At 45.0% G+C, this 21,903-nt stretch overlaps 1 protein-coding gene across 2 annotated transcripts in view; it reads right to left on the reverse strand.

The window, feature by feature from the left end:
* The window catches only part of RBFOX1 (RNA binding fox-1 homolog 1), an 882,054-nt gene extending 864,848 nt beyond the window's left edge, over positions 1-17,206 (reverse strand). Inside the window, exon 1 of one of the 2 annotated variants that reach the window (XM_088656526.1) lies at positions 17,145-17,206. The gene's annotated coding sequence lies outside the window, so the exon portion shown is untranslated. The remainder of the gene's footprint in view (positions 1-17,144) is intronic. The other variant, XM_035132149.3, reaches the window with a different exon arrangement.
* Positions 17,207-21,903: the final 4,697 nt, after the last annotated feature.

Here is a 21,903-nt window from a genome sequence, read left to right on the forward strand (position 1 = left end):
TAGGCACATACCATGCAATAGCTGAAACAATGATAATCTCTTATAAAGAGGCAAGCGCGCGCGCACACACACACACACACACACACGCTAAGCGGTTCCTTCAGAAAGTACAGCTCTCTGTAACTTATGAGCACAAATGGGGGATTCACTTGTCAAATCAATCTTATGGCAGTATTATGTGCCTGATGATACTAACCAGTGTTTGCAGCTGAAGTACTATATCAGTTTCTCCACTGCCATTTGCAATCCTGCAGCTCTAAAACCTGCACTTTAAAAAAACCTAAAACAATAGTTCTTAATGGCCACTCCCAATACAATGTTACTGGTTTTTGTTTTTCGACTATTAAATAAAATGTTATTAACAAAAACGTGTGTGTGTGTGTGTGTGTGTCTTCTTTACTTGATGCTGTTAGTCACAGAGTGAAGGGGCCATCTGCATTTCCTGGAGTGGGGGTGGGGATTCCATCTTCAGGGAGCCATTACTGAGAAGTCCTATCCTGTGTCACAGCCAGCAGGCTACAGGTATTGGTAGGATATTGAGAATGGCTCTCCCTACCACTTATTCCTTTGGGGGCAGTCCCCCCCCCCAGTACAATGGATTTTCTCTTTTTTTACTCCTACTCAAAGTAGGACCACTGAAATTTATGGGCATGACTAATTTAGGTCAATTACTTCCAGTGGGTCTACTTTGTTTATAACTTAGTTGAATATAACCCATCATCCCTGTGAGGTTGCCAGTGCTTTGGACACACCCAGCCAAAAAAAGACTCCCCCATAGGGTCACATGAAGGTACCCCTGACCGTTAGGTCCAGTCGCGGACAACTCTGGGGTTGCACACTCATCTCACTCTATAGGCTGAGGGAGCCAGCATTTGTCTGCAGACAGCTTCGAGGTCATATGGCCAGCAGGACTAAGCTGCTTCTGGTGAACCAGAGCAGCGCACAGAAACGCCGCTTACCTTCCCGCCGGAGTGGTACCTATTTATCTACTTGCACTTGATGTGTTTTTGAACCGCTAGGTGGGCAGGAGCCGGGACCGAGCAACGGGAGCTCACCCCGTCATGGGGATTCAAACCACCAACCTTCCGACCAGCAAGCCCTAAGCTCTGTGGATTAGACGACAGCGCAACCCGTGTCCCCGGGTCACATAGGTAGACTGCTATTAGATGTTTCAGAAATGGATGGCACATAACCATGTGGATCTTTAAACTAATTATTTTTTTAAAAAAATCCTGGTGGAAATGGGATGGAATGGGCATTGTGTGAAAGGGCCATAAATTGGATTGAGACTTTTCTGTCCATTCCTGCCTTGATGTTATTCCTTCCAGAACTTACTAAATATCCATCAAACTTAAAGAATCACAGCCCTCCCTGTCTCCCTCTCATTTCTTTCAGTTATCTGCCTCCAGAGATATGTTAGATAATTTGAGATGGAACACTCACACAGCAAAAGGCTATGAGAAGATCTGTCCATATTTGCTTAAAGCTTTCTGTTCCTGATTCTGAGCTTCAGCCTTCTAGTACAGCTCAAAACAGTTTTAAAAAGTTACCTTTGTTTATGTAATCCATATGGCCAGACATTTTGATCTTGTTTCTTTCAAATTGGATTGTAGTTTGCCTAGCAAACAGTTAACCTAAACCAGCGTTTCTCAACCGCTGTTCCGCGGCACACTAGTGCGCCGCGAGACGCTGGCTGGTGTGCCGCGACGTGCGGCAACGAGAAGGGCGATTTGCATTGTCACGTGCCTGGCGACCGCCAATAGACAGCACTGACCCGCCGGAAAGGAAGCCGGCCGGGTCACGACGCGGGGCGAGCGCAGCTCTCAACAGCCACCACCACGGGAGGGTGGTTTTAGACAAACTTAAAGAAGCTGGCTGGATGAGCTCAACCTGAAACTTGCTGAGCAAAGGATTGTGCTGGCAGAGAAATCAGCGGCTTGTGAAGCCTTATTACAGGAGATTGCAACCAACACAGCAATTGGCAAGTGTTTCTTACAGTCATAATTATATAGTCAATATAGGGCGGCACAGAGTTAATTTTTTTAACTTTTTTAATGGTGGTGTGCATCGTGATTTTTTTTCATGGAACAAGTGTGCCTTGGCCCAAAAAAGGTTGAGAAACACTGACCTAAACCCACCTTGCGTCAGAAGGAAATGGAAAACTACCTGGTAATAAAGAGTCAGTTTTTATACATCTAATGATGTTTGTACCTAATAGCACCAATAGAGAGTTGGCGTGTTTGGTTGTTGTTGTTGTTCTTTAAAAAATCCCCTTTTCAGGCCTTTTGAAGTTTCAGTTTGTTGATTATGGTACCTGGATTAAATTGGCAACATGACACTAAACTAGGTGAAATGGGAAACTTTCCAGTGCATCAACACTATGCATTGTCTTTTAAAATAAATTCTGATTATGTTTATTTTATAACTCAAAATGAAGAAAAATTAACTTCTAAAGCCCCTGAAAATCAATTATGTTGAATTTCATCACTAGAGTTTCCCAATTTCCTACTTACCTGTGTCTTATAAATTATATTAACACACGCTGAGCTTTTAAAAAGAACTGAGTTCATAAACAAGCATCCAAGGATGTGTTAGCAAAGTTCAGATAGGAAAATTTGCTGAACACAGGACCTACTTGGCATTTTTGAAAGAGTCACTACCTGAAGCCTAAGAATGCCCTGTCAAGCTTATTAATGGCCTTGCAAATCCATCGTATAATTTCACCATGCCTAATGAAAAAGAGGCTTCAAAAATGATTCTCAAAGGCAGAAATAATGCTGGTTAAACATTCTGTTATATCTCTTTGTTTCACCACTGAATTCACATTTGGGGTGGACATGGATATTCTCCATACTTTGTGTGTGCCTCAATATATTGTTTCCTGCAGTGTAAAACCCAGTACAAAGAAAAACTCTGAAACATGTGTGTGTGTGTGTGTGTAAAGGCTCTGTTACTATGGTGTGGGGTGGGGATAGTGGGGGTCCAAACAGCAGTCTCACCTACATTTGAAAATCAATATCTAAAGAATGAGTCAGGCATCATTAACACTAATACCAACCAACTGAAAAACATTTAGCTGGTCAACTGTTTTTAATTAGTAATGCAGAAAGCTACTTTACACTGGCTTTGTCCACACATAACTCTAAGCCAAGGGTGAGGAATCTCCAACTTGTGAGCAAAACCTGGCTCTCCAGGCCTCTCTATTTGTTTTACACTGCTGTTTGGTGGATCTACGCACATCTGTGCTATGACATAATATATGATGTCATACATACAGGAAGAGCCTAGCACTGCTCGCAAAAGTCTTTCTTTGAATATCTGAAAATAGGAAGCTCAAAAAAATAATGCACAGAGCTATTTGAAAGCCCTTTGTAAATAGCCCCACACTGCTCTTTAAACCTCTTGTTTTCAGAGGCTTAAGGAGCCATGCAGGGCTGCCCGCAAATGGCTTTCAAATACCCTATGCTGTACATTCTAGTCTTGACAGTCAGGGTTCCAAAAAAGCTCATCACCACACTAAAATGCCAGGAGCTTAACAGGTGGGCAGCTCCAAGCAGCCTGGGGTGCTGAGATTAATATATGGCCCATCATCTAGGAAAGATTCCCCACCTCTGCTCTAAGCCATGGCTTGGGGGGCTTAAATGTGGCTTATTTGTGACACAGCCACTGAGTCATACCACCAGGCCTTGTATTGTACAGCAGTAACTCTGGAGTTTCACAGAGGAATCTTTCCTCCACCCACTCCAGCCCTACCTGGAGATGCCAGGGATTGAACCTAAGATCTTTGACACACTATGTGCTTTATATCACTGAGGAACAGTGCTTCAGTGTATGAAATTCAAGCTCCCTTCAGTGTATGAAATTTAAATGCCATTGCTTCTGGAGTTTTTTTTTTTTGCTGTATTCCTATTGCCTTGTTAGGGACGTAGGTGGCGCTGTGGGTTAAACCACAGAGCCTAGGGCTTGCTGATCAGAAGGTCGGCGGTTCGAATCCCCGCGGCAGGCTGAGCTCCCGTTGCTCGGTCCCACCTCCTGCCAACCTAGCAGTTCAAAAGCACGTCAAAGTGCAAGTAGATAAATAGGTACCGCTACCTATGGCCACTGGTCCCATCACCAGTGATGGCCACTGGTCCCATCACCAGTGATGGCCACTGGTCCCATCACCTCCTGGCAAATAGAAGGGGAAGAAATGGAGGCAGTGAGAGATTTTACTTTCTTGGGCTCCTTGATCACTGCAGATGGTGACAGCAGTCACGAAATCAAAAGACGCCTGCTTCTTGGGAGAAAAGCAATGACAAACCTAGACAGCATCTTAAAAAGCAGAGACATCACTTTGCCGACAAAGGTCCGTATAGTTAAAGCTATGGTTTTCCCAGTAGTGATGTATGGAAGTGAGAGCTGGACCATAAAGAAGGCTGATCGCCGAAGAATTGATGCTTTTGAATTATGGTGCTGGAGGAGACTCTTGAGAGTCCCATGGACTGCTAGAAGATCAAACCTATCCATTCTTAAGGAAATCAGCCCTGAGTGCTCCCTGGAAGGACAGATCGTGAAGCTGAGGCTCCAATACTTTGGCCACCTCATGAGAAGAGAAGAATCCTTGGAAAAGACCCTGATGTTGGGAAAGATTGAGGGCACTAGGAGAAGGGGACGACAGAGGACAAGATGGTTGGACAGTGTTCTCGAAGCTACGAACATGAGTTTGACCAAACTGCGGGAGGCAGTGCAGGACAGGAGTGCCTGGCGTGCTATGGTCCATGGGGTCACGAAGAGTCGGACACGACTAAACGACTAAACAACAACAACACAGCGGGAAGGTAAACGGCGTTTCCGTGCGCTGCTCTGGTTCGCCAGAAGCGGCTTAGTCATGCTGGCCACATGACATGGAAGCTGTATGCCGGATCCCTCGGCCAATAGAGCGAGATGAGCGCCGCAACCCCAGAGTCGGTCACGACTGGACCTAATGGTCAGGGGTCCCTTTACCCTTTACCTTTATTGCCTTGTTTATGGGTTATTGAAATTATTTTCTTGAAATGCATTATTTTGGTTTTATGCTATGCCTTTTGAAACCCAAAGCTTCTTTTTGTAAATCACCTGCAGACTTCTCATCACAAGGGGCTAATAAGTCTAAACTGTCAAAACAAATGTGCATGTTGCCGAACCTTGAGGTTTGAACTAAGGCCACTTTATTTCAGAATAAAACCTATACAACCCTTACAGAGGGGAAATACTATTGGTGCAACATCAAACATCAACCTGAGCAAACAGAAGCCTGTGGTGCAACTAAAACTGCATGACTATTCAGCCTGCCTCCCATTCCCAGCCACACAATGAAAAATGAGTAGGAAGGTCTATGCTGCTCTACCCCCACCCACAAAGCTGATGGAGCAGTTTAGCCTCGAGGGTAGTCCTATCCACCCATAGAACCACAGAGAACAGAGATTTAAGCCCTTAGGGACAGCCCATCATTCATGAAGGTGCCTAAGGTGGGTCACTGGGCTGAAACACAACTACTGCATTCCCTTTCCTGCACCTGAGCTGCCGAAAGTGACTGAATTAAATAGCAGATTAACCTAATTAACAGTAATGCAGGTAAGAAGGTCATCTAAATGTCCACCATCCAGTTATTCAATATGGAGTAGGCAAAAAAAAAAAACTCAACCCAAACCCATTCTGGATCCGCGAAAAATTCCTACATGGCCCCAAAGCGACCAACAAGTCACACTGAGAGTCAGGGAGGGCAGGTGCTGTTGCCATGGAAAAAAGAGCAAAGGAGGGAGGCAGCCACCCAGCCCTTAAAAGGAAGGCACCCACCCCAACCACAAGAGCATCAATGAATGATGCAAGAGCATCAGACTGGCCAGTACTTAGTTGGAATAGTCAATGGAATGAGCCACCTTTGTAGAACTTGACAAACATATGAGCACTCTTAATCAAAATACTGCTTTTATTTCTATTCATTTCCAATTTATATAAAATGTTTAAAAAGTAGTTTCAAAAAGTAATCAGGTGTGGCCTCAAATTACAGCCCCATTGATTAAAATGTGCCCTCCCTGATTCCATTTCAAAAAGCAAGCGAGCGATATGCCAAATGAACTAAGCTGCAGTTAGGATTTCACAGTACAGTAAAATGTCTCAATTATCTTAAGCGGTATGAGTCAATACGTTTCCTTTTTTTACAATTGTAGTGCAAAATACAATGAAGTTTCATCACATATACACACTGCTAATAGCATTGATTGATTGGTATTTTTTTTTTTTTGTAGCATTCTGCTTTTACCATTCAGAGTTCAACCAATGGTACTTATCCTATATAATAATGTCCAAGATGTCCCTGCGTCCAAGCTGTCCCGTGTGTCCCTGGGTCACTGCGCATGTGCCCCAGGGATACAGGGATTGGACAGCAGAGACTGCGCGCGCGCACTCTCCCCCCCCTGCCTCCTCCAACCGCCGCTCCTGCCGGACACCGCCTCACTGCAGGGCACGTCAGGGAAGCGAGGGTGGAGGCCGGTGAAGGCCTCCTCACAACCCTCCCTGGCCGTGAGGAGCGGCGGTTGGAGGAGGCAGGGGGGGGAGAGTGTGCGCGTCCTTCCTGTCGGCAGCTGGGGGAGAGGAACGGAGGAGGAGAACGCAGTGCTTTCTCCTCCTCCGTTCCTGTCCCCCTGCCGCCAACAGCAAGGACAGGTCCCAGGGTTCGGAGAAGCGCTGCGCAAGCGCTTCTCCGAACCCTGGGATGTCTGCTTGCTGTCGGCGGCTGCGGGAGAGGAACGGAGGAGGAGAACGCAGCGCTTTCTCCTCCTCCGTTTCTGTCCCCCTGCCGCCAACAGCAAGGACAGGTCCCAGGGTTCGGAGAAGCGCTGCGCAAGCGCTTCTCCGAACCCTGGGATGTCTGCTTGCTGTCGGCGGCTGCGGGAGAGGAACGGAGGAGGAGAACGCAGCGCTTTCTCCTCCTCCGTTTCTGTCCCCCTGCCGCCAACAGCAAGGACAGGTCCCAGGGTTCGGAGAAGCGCTGCGCAAGCGCTTCTCCGAACCCTGGGATGTCTGCTTGCTGTCGGCGGCTGCGGGAGAGGAACGGAGGAGGAGAACACAGCGCTTTCTCCTCCTCCGTTCCTGTCCCCCTGCCGCCAACAGCAAGGACAGGTCCCAGGGTTCGGAGAAGCGCTGCGCAAGCGCTTCTCCGAACCCTGGGATGTCTGCTTGCTGTCGGCGGCTGCGGGAGAGGAACGGAGGAGGAGAACGCAGCGCTTTCTCCTCCTCCGTTTCTGTCCCCCTGCCGCCAACAGCAAGGACAGGTCCCAGGGTTCGGAGAAGCGCTGCGCAAGCGCTTCTCCGAACCCTGGGATGTCTGCTTGCTGTCGGCGGCTGCGGGAGAGGAACGGAGGAGGAGAACGCAGCGCTTTCTCCTCCTCCGTTTCTGTCCCCCTGCCGCCAACAGCAAGGACAGGTCCCAGGGTTCGGAGAAGCGCTGCGCAAGCGCTTCTCCGAACCCTGGGATGTCTGCTTGCTGTCGGCGGCTGCGGGAGAGGAACCTGCAGACTTCTCATCACAAGGGGCTAATAAGTCTAAACTGTCAAAACAAATGTGCATGTTGCCGAACCTTGAGGTTTGAACTAAGGCCACTTTATTTCAGAATAAAACCTATACAACCCTTACAGAGGGGAAATACTATTGGTGCAACATCAAACATCAACCTGAGCAAACAGAAGCCTGTGGTGCAACTAAAACTGCATGACTATTCAGCCTGCCTCCCATTCCCAGCCACACAATGAAAAATGAGTAGGAAGGTCTATGCTGCTCTACCCCCACCCACAAAGCTGATGGAGCAGTTTAGCCTCGAGGGTAGTCCTATCCACCCATAGAACCACAGAGAACAGAGATTTAAGCCCTTAGGGACAGCCCATCATTCATGAAGGTGCCTAAGGTGGGTCACTGGGCTGAAACACAACTACTGCATTCCCTTTCCTGCACCTGAGCTGCCGAAAGTGACTGAATTAAATAGCAGATTAACCTAATTAACAGTAATGCAGGTAAGAAGGTCATCTAAATGTCCACCATCCAGTTATTCAATATGGAGTAGGCAAAAAAAAAAAAAACTCAACCCAAACCCATTCTGGATCCGCGAAAAATTCCTACATGGCCCCAAAGCGACCAACAAGTCACACTGAGAGTCAGGGAGGGCAGGTGCTGTTGCCATGGAAAAAAGAGCAAAGGAGGGAGGCAGCCACCCAGCCCTTAAAAGGAAGGCACCCACCCCAACCACAAGAGCATCAATGAATGATGCAAGAGCATCAGACTGGCCAGTACTTAGTTGGAATAGTCAATGGAATGAGCCACCTTTGTAGAACTTGACAAACATATGAGCACTCTTAATCAAAATACTGCTTTTATTTCTATTCATTTCCAATTTATATAAAATGTTTAAAAAGTAGTTTCAAAAAGTAATCAGGTGTGGCCTCAAATTACAGCCCCATTGATTAAAATGTGCCCTCCCTGATTCCATTTCAAAAAGCAAGCGAGCGATATGCCAAATGAACTAAGCTGCAGTTAGGATTTCACAGTACAGTAAAATGTCTCAATTATCTTAAGCGGTATGAGTCAATACGTTTCCTTTTTTTACAATTGTAGTGCAAAATACAATGAAGTTTCATCACATATACACACTGCTAATAGCATTGATTGATTGGTATTTTTTTTTTTGTAGCATTCTGCTTTTACCATTCAGAGTTCAACCAATGGTACTTATCCTATATAATAATGTCCAAGATGTCCCTGCGTCCAAGCTGTCCCGTGTGTCCCTGGGTCACTGCGCATGTGCCCCAGGGATACAGGGATTGGACAGCAGAGACTGCGCGCGCGCACTCTCCCCCCCCCTGCCTCCTCCAACCGCCGCTCCTGCCGGACACCGCCTCACTGCAGGGCACGTCAGGGAAGCGAGGGTGGAGGCCGGTGAAGGCCTCCTCACAACCCTCCCTGGCCGTGAGGAGCGGCGGTTGGAGGAGGCAGGGGGGGGAGAGTGTGCGCGTCCTTCCTGTCGGCAGCTGGGGGAGAGGAACGGAGGAGGAGAACGCAGTGCTTTCTCCTCCTCCGTTCCTGTCCCCCTGCCGCCAACAGCAAGGACAGGTCCCAGGGTTCGGAGAAGCGCTGCGCAAGCGCTTCTCCGAACCCTGGGATGTCTGCTTGCTGTCGGCGGCTGCGGGAGAGGAACGGAGGAGGAGAACGCAGCGCTTTCTCCTCCTCCGTTTCTGTCCCCCTGCCGCCAACAGCAAGGACAGGTCCCAGGGTTCGGAGAAGCGCTGCACAAGCGCCTCTCCGAACTCCAGGATGTTCTAGCGCCCGTTATTAAACGGGCTGAAATACACTAGTTACCAATAAGTACACACACACACACACACACACACACACACACACACACACACATACACACACCGATTACTTTCTCTCTTTCTTGGCTGATAGTCAATCATTTGTCAGAGCTCTGAGTCAGACCTGGGACTATCACAAATTTAATGGTTGTAATTGTAAATAATGGTCTTAGTAAGCAAAGACTCCAGGGTCAATCCCCATGTAAGGCTGTTGGGTGTGGTGTTGGGAGAACCTCTTAGAACTCTGGACAGCCACTCCAGTTAGTGGGGAGAATACTGGAGTAGATGGGCCAATGACTCGGTTTAAGCCAGCTTCCTTTGTTCCTATGAATAGGTAAAGAAACAGTGATCTGTTTCCATTAATGCTTTATTTTTAAAATATAATAATAATAATAATAATAATGATAATAATGATAATGATAATAACGATAATAACGATAATACAAGGTTACAATTATATCTGAACATACAGATACCCAATTAGAATTTGAAACTGAGAATAAGGAGGGGAAAAGGAAGATAAGGAAAAAGAACAATTTGAAAATGAAAAAAAGAAGAAGCCAGGAATAGAGAGGACAAGCATATAAAATTATAAGTGTGACATCAATCGAATAAACCGCCCAAGAGAAACTATAGTAAACCTGACAAGGGGAAAGGGTAAGTTGAGATCCAAACACATAATATTGTTAAGTTATCCAGTCTATTTTATTCAACTTCCTGCATCTATTTTATGCACAATCTTAAAAACTCCCTCCGCCACCTGCATAGCTTATTTATTTACAAGTCTCTCTTGTGCCATGAGAAACAAGACTGTTAAGGAGAGGTTTATGTTCTCTAAATAACAAACTAGATATTTGCACAAAACGTATTCCTTTGCTTCCTCAGGCCCATGCCTTCAAGAGACCAGCAAATATAGAGTAAGGTCACGTTACGGAACCCTCACACTCAGGATGTACAAACGCAGCAACGTTTGCATCAGAGGGGAGAAGAGCTGACCTCCCCATCCCCTTGCGTGTCCTTGTAGCTTGACCCATAAAACTAGGCAGAATGTACAGCAGCAAAAGATATTTAATCTGCTGTGGGGGAAACTGCCTGTGCAGGACCAGGTTGGCCCATAAGCATTGGAAATCGATAGCTCACAGCCATTTGTTCCTGATCAGAGCGTGATTTGAGGGAGAATGTCAAAGCAATCCTTTTTCACAGCACAAAGCCAATTTGTTTTATTTTATTTTATTTTCCACCAGGTCATTTAGCCGTGTGAGGTGACCCTTGCAATGCGGTGAAAATCAAATATTTCTACCAGACTGACTTTCCTTGTTCTCCTGATGTGCGCTGGAAAGCTTTGATCCTCTGGGGTCTGGGTGAAGCGAAGAGGCAACTTTTAACAGGGAAAGTTACAGAGAGGGGTGTGTGTGTGTGTGTGAAGCAGCAGGTGGGTGAGGGAAGTGAAGAGGGGGAGAAACGGGCCTCTTGATTCTGTGCTCAGACTAAAAAGGGAATGTTTCTCCAAAGCTAAAAGAATGTGGCATTTCCTCAGCTGGAGCCAGTGAAAGTGTGCTGGTCTCAGACATCGGCTTCATCTAACAGCACCCGGCCACCTGCTCCTTGAATTCTGCTGTTAAAAGACGTTAGCGGACCATCTGTTATGGGGTGGCACGCTGAGGATTTTTGGTCCTGTTCATATTCATTGGGGGGGGGGGAAGCAGCGGTATTTAATCAATCTGCTTGGAATTGCTTTATATGATTAGCGTGTAATGATTCAGGTAGGTCACAGACACGGACATCTTTTTTATTACTGCACTAGTGGATTTTAGCCCGTTTAAAAACGGGCGCTAGAGGAAGCGGCCTGCCGGGACTGGCTTGGCGGTGGCGGGTCTTCCCGCCACCACCAAGCCAGTTCGCAGCGGGGGCTTTTCGCCGTTTGCCTTCCCCTGAGGGGGAGGCAAACGGCGAAAAACCCCGCCGCGCCGCAAATCGGCTCCGGGACTGGCTTGGCGGTGGCGGGTCTTCCCGCCACCGCCAAGCCAGTCCGCAGTGGGGGTTTTTCGCCGTTTGCCTTCCCCTGGGGGAGGCAAACGGCGAAAAACCCCGCCGCGCCGCAAATCGGCTCCGGGACTGGCTTGGCGGTGGCGGGTCTTCCCGCCACCGCCAAGCCAGTCCGCAGCGGGGGTTTTTCACCGTTTGCCTTCCCCTGGGGGAGGCAAACGGCGAAAAACCCCGCCGCGCCGCAAATCGGCTCCGGGACTGGCTTGGCGGTGGCGGGTCTTCCCGCCACCGCCAAGCCAGTCCGCAGCGGGGGGTTTTCGCCGTTTGCCTTCCCCTGGGGGAGGCAAACAGCGAAAAACCCCGCCGCGCCGCAATTCGGCTCCGGGACTGGCTTGGCGGTGGCGGGATGTTCCCGCCACCGCCAAGCCAGTCCGCAGCGGGGGCTTTTCGCCGTTTGCCTTCCCCTGGGGGAGGCAAACAGCGAAAAACCCCGCCGCGCCGCAATTCGGCTCCGGGACTGGCTTGGCGGTGGCGGGAAAAAGGGGAGGAATTCCTCCCCTTCTTCCCGCCGCTGCCAAGCCAAAGCGGGCCTCCCTCCGCGCCCGCTGCCGCTTCGGCTTCCTCGGGTTCCCCGAGGAAGCGCCGTCCCATGCCGGAGGTGTGCGGCAAGGCTGCCGGGGGGGGGGGAGCGCTTCTCTCCCCCGCCGCCTCACCGCGCACCTCCAGCATGAGACTGGGCTTCGGAGCGGCGGTTGGCGGAGCGGCAGTTGGCTGTTCCCTGTGTCCCGAGAGCACGGGTCCAATCCCTGTGTCCCTGGTTGTCCCTCCGTCCAATCCCTGTGTCTCTGGGGGACATGCGCAGTACCCCAGGGACACACGGGACATCTGGACGCAGGGACAACATGGACATTATTATATAGGATTAGACAGCTAGAAGCACACATCAATCCCATAAAAGATACAAGGGTTGATGCACTTTGGGGAAAATATATTCAGCCACCAAAAAAACCCCCCAATAATAATAAAAAATGCAAATGTGATAGATAATGACTCATACAAGGAGGGGGGAGAGACAGGAAGAGAGTTAGCTTCAGGCTGATGTGCTCTCTCTCTCTCTCTCTCTCTCTCTCTCTCTCTCACACACACACACACACACACACACAGCCTAGCAAAAAGAAAAAGGGTGTCAAAAGAAGTAGCAGGTGCTAGCCAGCACCTAGAATCCTTGTTCCTTACATGGCCCTGTGATTATGCCTGCCCTACCCACTAACTTTATCCCTTCCTGGTCAGGTGGCTAAATCTATGCATCTTTTCCCACAATGCCTCTGCTTTTTTAGGGCAATGCCAAGGAAACTTTTTTCAGCCGAGGGGCCACATTCCCGTATGGGCAGCCTTTCAGGGGCCACACTCATTGGGATGGGTGGGGCCAGAGGCAAAAGTACATGGAGTTACAGGTGTGAACTTTGTCACTCTTTAGCCACACAAAAGCCAGAGGTTTTTATACCCTACTTTCCCAAACAAGCGAGAGGCATCATTGCAGTTGAAGTGCACATTTCCTGGCAGACAAAAGCACTGGGGTGTGTGTGAAAGGCATGGCAATTAAGGGATGCTGCATGGGGATGGCCTAGTGACAGTCCCAAGAGTCAGACAGAGATCTGGAGAGGTGGTGATGAAATTTGGTCCACAGTTGAGAACATCAGGGTCCTCAGAAACCCACTCTGAACATAGTAACATAAAAAGAGCCTGCTGAATCAGGCCAGTCACTCACCTAGTCAAGCATCTTGTCCGGTGTCCCCACCCAGATGCCTGTGGGAAAGCTGCAAACAGGAGCTGAGCACAAGAACCCTCTCCTGTCCTGTGGTTTCCAGCAACTGGTATTCAAAAGTACTACTGCCTCCAATCGTGGAGGCAGATTAGTGCCAACATGGATAGTAGCTATTGGATAGCCTTATCCTCCATAACTTTGTCCAGCCCTCCTTTGAGGCTATCCAAACAGTGGTCATCCAGTGTCTCCTGTGGGAGTGAGTTCCATGTGCTGCATGAAGAAGTACTTTATTTTATCTGTCCTGAATCTTCCAACATCCAGCTTTATTGCATATGATATTTGCAGTGCGCACTGATGGCAAAGTGAATTCACTTTGCTCAAACCTCGATGCAATGGTTAACACAAAACATAGGGAAGTTCCAACCACAATATCTGAAGCAGCTGTGTGGGATCACTTTTAGTTATGGCAGCATTTGATTGTAGAAAAGAGGCTGGAGGATGCATGTGTTTATATATATATATATACATATACATACATACATACATACATACATACATACATACATACATACACTGCTGGATGCCAGACTTGAGATTTTCTGTGCCAAACATCAAGTTTTCTTGGGCCAGCTCTGCAAGTTTTCCCTCTTTCCATGGTTCTTGGATGTCCAGTGCTGATGCTGGACATTCTACAGCTTCACAGGCCATGGAAATAGCAATACCTGTATTAATTTGCAGAAACCTATCTTGTGCAGCGAATTGTGTAAGTTTATTTTGTTTCCAAGTCAACTGAATGGATACTATTTTAAAGATATGACATCATTTAAAGTGTTATCATTCATGTGTCACATACACCTCGAAGGGGTTCTCTTTTTAAATATCTCTTTAGTAGATTACTCACCTGCCTATTGTCCGAAATAAAATTCTAACTAGAATACTATAATAGCCATCCTATAAATCAGTAATGTACTACATGTGTAGGTCATGTCACAGGCGAATAGAGCAAAATGTCTGGCCATATGGTGGACTTAAGAGCCAGCTCATCTACATTCTCTGTTACCAGGCAACGCCTCGGACTTCAGTCTCAGATTGGTGAAATAATAATGACCCCTTAACCCTTAAAAATGATTGATATTCACAGTACTAGTCAGGTTACAGTCACAAGGGGGAAATACTGGCAGCAATTAGGCACTAAGGAATTTGGCAACATTCAAACATTTTCCCCAAATCCAAAAAGCATCATTATTGTTTCCTTTATGTAATGCAAATCTATAGGCTTGTTTCTACAAGGCTTCTTCTCCCCACCTTAGTCTGCATGTGCAGATATTGAAATATATTAATCACACACAAATTGTTTGGCTTCCTAACAATGCCCCACTAATTAGCCGAGGAACTGCCACCTCCCATAAGTTGGAGATTCCTCCACCACCTCTGCCTTGCTGTGCTGTGGTGACAGAATTTCTTTTTCACCATCCCCCCCCCCCCGCAACATGTCAACTGTGTCAAATGCTGCTAACTGCCACAGTGCTGCTCCATGACAGATAGGACCGCTTGTGGCAGAGATGAAAAACTAAAGAGTAACACATTTAGCAATGAAAGGAACAGATTTGTAAAGAACGCTCAGGGTGAATAGCTGCTACTTGGAAGTATAACCAAAACACCGTTCCTTGAAATGCAAAGTTCTAACTTCCCCACCCCCTTGTGGCAAAGAGGAGAGTTATTAGATACACAAGCACTTTCCCCTTATAAATTAGATTTGCATTCCTTTGTGGTTTTCAGACTGTATTCTAGGGGAACCCTGGGCTTTCTCAGAGGCTTATTCCTCAAGGAGAAAACTGGGTAACTATAGGGAAGCTTGCCTCCTGGTCCCAAATTCCCCCCTTCAACATGCAGACAACAGGGGCATAGCTGTCAAGTTCTCCCTTTTTTAAGGGAAAGTCCCTTATGCTGAATAGGCTTCCTTGCAAGAAAAGGGAAAACTTGACAGCTACCCTGTTTCTCCAAAAAATAAGACGTAGCCATAAAATAAGCTGTAGCAGGATTTTTAAGTATTAAAGGAATATAAGCCATACCCTGAAAATAAGACATAGTGATAGGCGCAGCAGCAATGCCAGCCGTGGCAGGAGGAGGAGGAGGAGGGGAAAAAATAAGACATCCCCTGAAAATAAGCCATAGTGTGGTTTTTTGAGGAAAAATAAATATAAGACGGTGTCTTATTTTCGGAGAAACACGGATTGAATAGGGGAATGTTGAATACATTCTTCCAGGGCACACTCTCGGTCCGCATGATGAAACAGAAAAGCCAAAGGACAGGGCCAGAATGACACTTTTAGAGGCCCTAAGCACTGATAATATTATGATGCCCCCATTCAAAATAAAAACAATATTAATCCATAATATATATATATATTTCTGAAATAACATAAAACTTACATGTATGCTGAAATGTACATGCATGGATGTCATGTGCAACACACGACAGGGTCTACTTCCTCACATTATTTTGATTTATATTAGTAGGACACCCTCTGGTTTAGTTAGTGACAATAAATAAAAAGAACAGAAAAAAAGGAGAAAGAGTGTGCACTGGAGTGTAAGGAAGTCTAAGAATTCTGACTTTCCCCATTATGACTACTTCAGTGCTTTTGTGAAATAGCAAATGTCAAATTATTTCCAATTCTCCCTCCCTCTCCCCCTCTTTCTCTCCCCAGCCCCCTGCTTTGTTGGTGCTCTAAGCATGTGTTTGGTCTGCCTATTGGGTAACCCAGCACTGCCAAAGGAGCTGGACCCACAAGCAACATGAACTGGGTGACCATGGAACACCCTCCCAAATCTTCTGCAATATCCAGAAACCTTGTAGGAAATGTGCTATGGTTCATCAGCAAAGTAGCATGCAAATGGTTCTGTGAATGAAGTGTGAAAACCTTGAGTATGTCAAATTTCTATGGAGTGAGACAATATCTACTCTGAAATGCCTCATTTTCCAGACAACACTATTGTTCGGTGGGAGTTAATGATCCCAACTAGGGTCCAACAAGTGTGTATGCAATAGCGCTTTCCTGGTCCCTCCCTAACCCCTCAAAACCCATCAATGAATGTGGAATGGCATAGTTTGTGATATTGTGAGGCTCCATATCATATTGGATCTAAGTCAACAACGATCCTACATTTTGTGGAATTGCTTCAGACAGACTGCAGTTTTATTTAGGAGAGAATAAGGTATGAATTAATTACAAAACTTAGGTACCACTGTATTTCTAGGCTCAGGATGTGTGTTCATGGATGATTACTTTCCTTACTGCAACCCATTCAAGTCCTTTATGATATAAATACACACCGGTGGATCAAACTAAGAACAGGCATGGTTCACTGAATGTTACCAGCTTACAATGCTAAAAGTAAAATGAGATGCTTTAGAAAAGTATGGGGGAAACAGATTAATCCAAAACGACGCTGTCACATCTAATCTTTTGGTGTTTTTTTAAGTGAGAAAATTAACAAAAAAAATGTAAGCTGTAATTATTCGAAAATGTCAGTAAATTTATTCATTAGATTAATCCAAAAGATCTAGAGGACCGAGAATACTGGCTAATCTTTCAGGTAACAACAAAAACATTACTTTATACTGTTTTTCAGCTGATATACACAAACACACAACTATGAGGAAATAAGAAATCCACAGATGATCCATTAAGTAATTCAGATTTCTGTTTCATTAAAGATCATTTTCATTGTGAACCTGTTTATATTTACTCATTTGTCCACAAGGAACAGATTCAAATACTGCTTAAGGAGAAATCTATTAATCACATTATCAGCACCCCACCACTCAGCTGTCTCCTTCTTTTCCTTCTTTCCAACTCCTCAACTACAGGGTTCTCACAACAAACTTTTAAACACAGACCCATATTCAACAGAACACAACAATCTTTTCATTTTGTGCATCTGAAGATGCAAATCAAGCTGGGCTGAGGCTTGAGAACTATGCATCCCATCAACATAGAAAAGAAACCAGAGAGAGTTGCACTTACAGAATGAATGCTCCGCTCTAGAAAACTGTAGGCTCCACTTACATGAGGCTTCTGTGTAGTTTCCTGAAAATAAAACAAACAAACACAAAACCCATCACACTATGTTCTTGCTGTACCATCCTCTACATCCTAACCCCAAGAGTACAAAGAATTAGGAAAGGCAAAAGTAAGTAAATATTCACACAGCAAGAAGAAGAAGTGTGCATGCACACGAAAGCTCATACCAAAATAAAAACTTAGTTGGTCTTTAAGGTGCTACTGAAGGAATTTTTTTATTTTACTTCGATCCAGACCAACACGGCTACCTACCTGTACACAGCAAATAGTTACTGTATGGAATTTGTTCCAACAAATATTTAGTGATCGCCACCAACTGGGATGACGTTAAAAGAGGGTGAGATAAATTCATTGAGGATAAGGCTGTGTGCTACCTCCAGTACCAGAGGCCTCTGAACAGCAGTTGGTGCAAATCAGAAGCATGCAAAGTGTACAGATGTGCTCAGGTCCTGCTAGTGGGATGCTGGATAGGATGAGCTATGTTCTGACTATGAAGTGGTTTCTGTGATTAAAAGATTGGTGTAGGTATGTATGTGTGACCTTTCCCTTGGAGAAGAGAGAAAGATCGAGACTCATGTATTCCCTTCTCATTCTCTTCCAAGAGGCGAATGCCTGAAGCAGAATATCCCATGAATATTTGAATGGCAAACATACAATTGTTCAGTCAATTAACTTCAGGGTTTTCAGGTTCTCAGGAAGAATCTCAGGGGGAGAGGAAAGGTAATATCTGATCAAGCACAGAAAAGTATTTATATCCCAATAACTGTACGGTCTAATGGATGGTTTTACAAGTTTCCTCACTTCTTCCCTGAGCAAGATTACACAGCATCCATCTTAATGACTAGCCAACAGATCGAAACCATCACAGTGAAAATGCAAAACTGCTGATGAATAATTTGAGTAGAAACCCAGATTTGTGTGAGTTTCTTCTCTCTATCACTCACCATTGCTGGGAGAGTGTAGTGGTATATATTTTTATCCGTTGTGTAAGCGTAAGTTTGAAAAAAAAAAGTGGGGTGCGGGATTGTTCAGAGTGCCATAAAGGTCACCCCCCCCTTTCAATATACAGATGCACACTGTATATTTGAGGAAAATTCAATGCACATTTAAAGCATATAGTTTCCCTCAGAATCTTGGGAACTGTAGTTAGGGGTGCTGCAATTGTAGCTCTGTGATGGCGAAAGTATAATTCCCAGGATTCTTCAGGGGAAGTCATGTGGTTTGAATGCACATTGAATGTACATTAAATGTATGTTGCGGATCTTTCCAGAAGCTAAATGCACACATTCTGGGAAAAAAAAACAGAAATCTGAAATCCGACTTGAGTAGTAATTTGGATCAAGAGCAATGATGACACATGCAGGAGATTACTGTCAACCAAACATCAAATGCGAACACACACACACAAAATCAAACCACACATTTAATCCATTTAAAAAACAAAAACAAAGCAAAACAGTCGAGTTATAAATAGACCTACATAGAGAATTGCTGATCATTTAAATTTCCAGCTCCAATTAGACAAAGTTATCACCAACTGAAAGCCAGATTATCTTTGTTTTATAGGAAAGCCAAAAAGAAAAGAGGAAAAAAGCTTTTGAACTATGAGCAGGGCTATAATTAGACAACTTGGATTATTACTCCTGTTTTGAGGCTTGCTCTCCTTTTTGTCATTGTTACTGTTTTTGTTTGGCCTCAGTTTAATTTCCTGTCAGCCTTACAAGAGATTTCTAATGTTTGGGCTGTAGAATAAGTTCTGATTAAAAATAATCTTCCCAATTACAGCTTGGCACGAGCTAAGACTGCCACGTGTTCCCTGCCACTAACCTCTGGGTTTATGTCTGCAGTAATTGTGTCTATATCAGCCCCTAACTGCAAATGAAAACCCAGGGGGCATATTCAGGCATCTAGCTTCCAGAGCCTTACCCATATCTCTTAATTTGCACTGTCTGTCAAAAGGAGATGCTCTCCAATGTACTAAAATGAAATCCTCAGAAACGGGAGGTCAAATGAACAAGGGGAAATGGGAGGGTTTGGAATTGAAAGCGGGGGGAGATGTAGCAGAAATCTGAGGCTCAGATACGAGGGTGCCTCAACACTCTTCATTATAATTCCAATCCCTGTCCACATGCACATTGAAACTGGTCAACAAATTTCAAGGTGGCATTTTCTCTTTCATTACAGCATCTTCTCAATCCAAACATCCCATGCCTAAACTCCTAAAATAAAATAAAATGCTGAAGTTATGTCTTGCTGCTTCCAGTTTCCCTCTCATAAATGCATAGCCAATTCATGTGGTAAAATGCAACAAAACAAGAGTAAAGGAAATAACAGGTTTTTCAAACAGCTTAGATTTAGCATATGGACGAACGCTTATTGATTGATGCTGAAACATCAAGTGAATAAATTTCTGCAAGTTAAACATAATAATAATAATAATAATAATAATAATAATAATAATAATAATAATAATAATAATATATTATTTATACCCCGCCCATCTGGCTGGGTTTCCCCAGCCACTCTGGGTGGCTTCCAACAGAAAAATACAATACAATAATGGTTTAAACATTAAAAGCCTCCCTAAACAGGGCTGCCTTCAGATGTCTTCTAAAAGTCTGGTAGTTGTTTTTCTCTTTGACATTTGATGGGAGCGCATTCCACAGGGTGGGCACCACTACCAAGAAGGCCCTGAGTTAAACATAGCAGGCTTATCACCTCCCAGTGGAAGGCTGGTTCATTAGGGCAAATGGGGCACTGCCCAACCGAGTTCACTGTGTCTTCAGACAGCCCCCCCCTACACAAACCTGCCTGTTGTCTTACGTATAACCAGTCCAGGGAGTGGCACTGCATGTCAGCTGATTCACAGCATTGCTTTTGTAGAACCCAGCATAGAGGAAGACGTGGACAAACCCACAATTAGTTGTCTTTGTCTGTTATTGGCCCTGGTTCCATCTACTGTTGGGCTCCATGCCTTCTACCCTACCAGTCTCACTAGACACCAACCACCACTATGCCTAGCGTCACACATAACACAAAGCTCGTCACACCTCCTCCAGTGGACCAAGCCTGCACATTCACCTTTCACCCTTCAACTGGTGAGAAATCAAGACAGATAGGCATAGATATGTGCCCAGCGAAACTTGTTTTCTTCTTTCCCCACACAAAATCAGAGAATGATATCATGATATACTGCAAGGGGCTTAGCTCACTCATTACATTCTGGGGTGTGTGGTTTTTAGATAGATATTAATTTCTGGTCTAATTTCTGCCTGCCTGTCCACTTTTTCTCTGGAATCAAGTGTGGTGCCTCTGATACTCTCAGTCTGTGGGTTTTTGTTTTTTTGTTTTGTTTTTTGAAGGGAAAGGAAGTTGGACAATATATTTTCTACCTCACTGAGTGGTGTGTAGCAGTTCCATATTTAGTAAAACATCAGAAATAGGGTGTTCTGTTAATTTTAGGGTTGGAACTGCAGCTCTGCAGCTCCTTGCATTCCTCCTGCTCAACCTGCATGCTTTAAAATGAGCAGCATGTTCCAAAAGCACTAAAGAGAAAAACAAATAAATGAACGAAAACCTCCAGTACATTATCCTCTCAAAGAAACCACCACAGTTGAGTTACCTCGGGATATCTTACCACCGAGTGGAATAAGAACGAGTGAAACCATCTGTCTAGCTTCCTCTCCTGTCAGTAAATCCCACAGAGGTCAATAGAGGTATTAATGTGATTAAATTATTCAAATACTTTAGGGGTTCCATTTTCTGGTCCTGAAATTTTAATCAGTACTATGATCACCCAGAACTGCTGTGCCTGTACATACACAATTGCAAAAATAAAATACTTTGAAGAATAGAACTATTACTTTTGAACCAGCATTCAATTTAGCACCATTATGTGTCAGAATATGGCGAAGATAAGCATTAGGAAGTCACAATTGTTTTGCTCATTCATCAGCGTTTTATATCAACTCCTATTTTTCAGCACAACGTTTTCCCCATTTCTATTATCAAGATTAATAACCCAACAATGCACAAAAGCATAGACTGGACTGAGGTAGGGAGAAGGGTGGAGGGAAGAAAAATACTATGATTTACTTCCTCTGATTACTGTTTTATTTACACTGCTGAGAACATTCTATTTTTCTGCTTCATAATTTAGCACTTGTCCCATAAAGGAACATTAAGGCAAATCACCCCTTCTGTTTAACCACAGCATGCTAAACTGTACTCTAAAGTAATCCACTTTAGAAAACAACAGCAGCAACAGCAACAGCAGCAACAACAGCAACAGTGTTTTCCTATAGCACTTCAACCAGATAACCAGAAATAAGGAGAGGAGACATAGGGAAGTGGTTTGAAGTAAGGCCAACCACATTGCATTAATGATCTGCAGAGGTAAAAATCCATGAGCAACTTATACTGCTGCCTAGCTTTACTAATCAAAAGGTAAGCCTGTCTCTGCCCAGAGTGTGGGTTAGTATTTTACACTACCTGTTCTTACTGTTTAAACATGTGTAAGTGATGTGCAAAAGTGCAACACAGAAACAATAAAATGCTATAATGGGAAATAGAGGATACAACACAAAACACAAAATAATGGGGCCCTGTCCTATAGGTCAGGCAGGGAAATACAAGGCATTTGAAGCACCAGAAGGAAGAGTATTCCAGAGTGCAAGGGCAATGGTAGAAAATGCCCATTTTT

The sequence above is a fragment of the Zootoca vivipara genome, chromosome 13 (assembly GCF_965207765.1).
Source record: "Zootoca vivipara chromosome 13, rZooViv2.hap1.1, whole genome shotgun sequence".
NCBI classification, from domain to species: domain Eukaryota; kingdom Metazoa; phylum Chordata; class Lepidosauria; order Squamata; family Lacertidae; genus Zootoca; species Zootoca vivipara.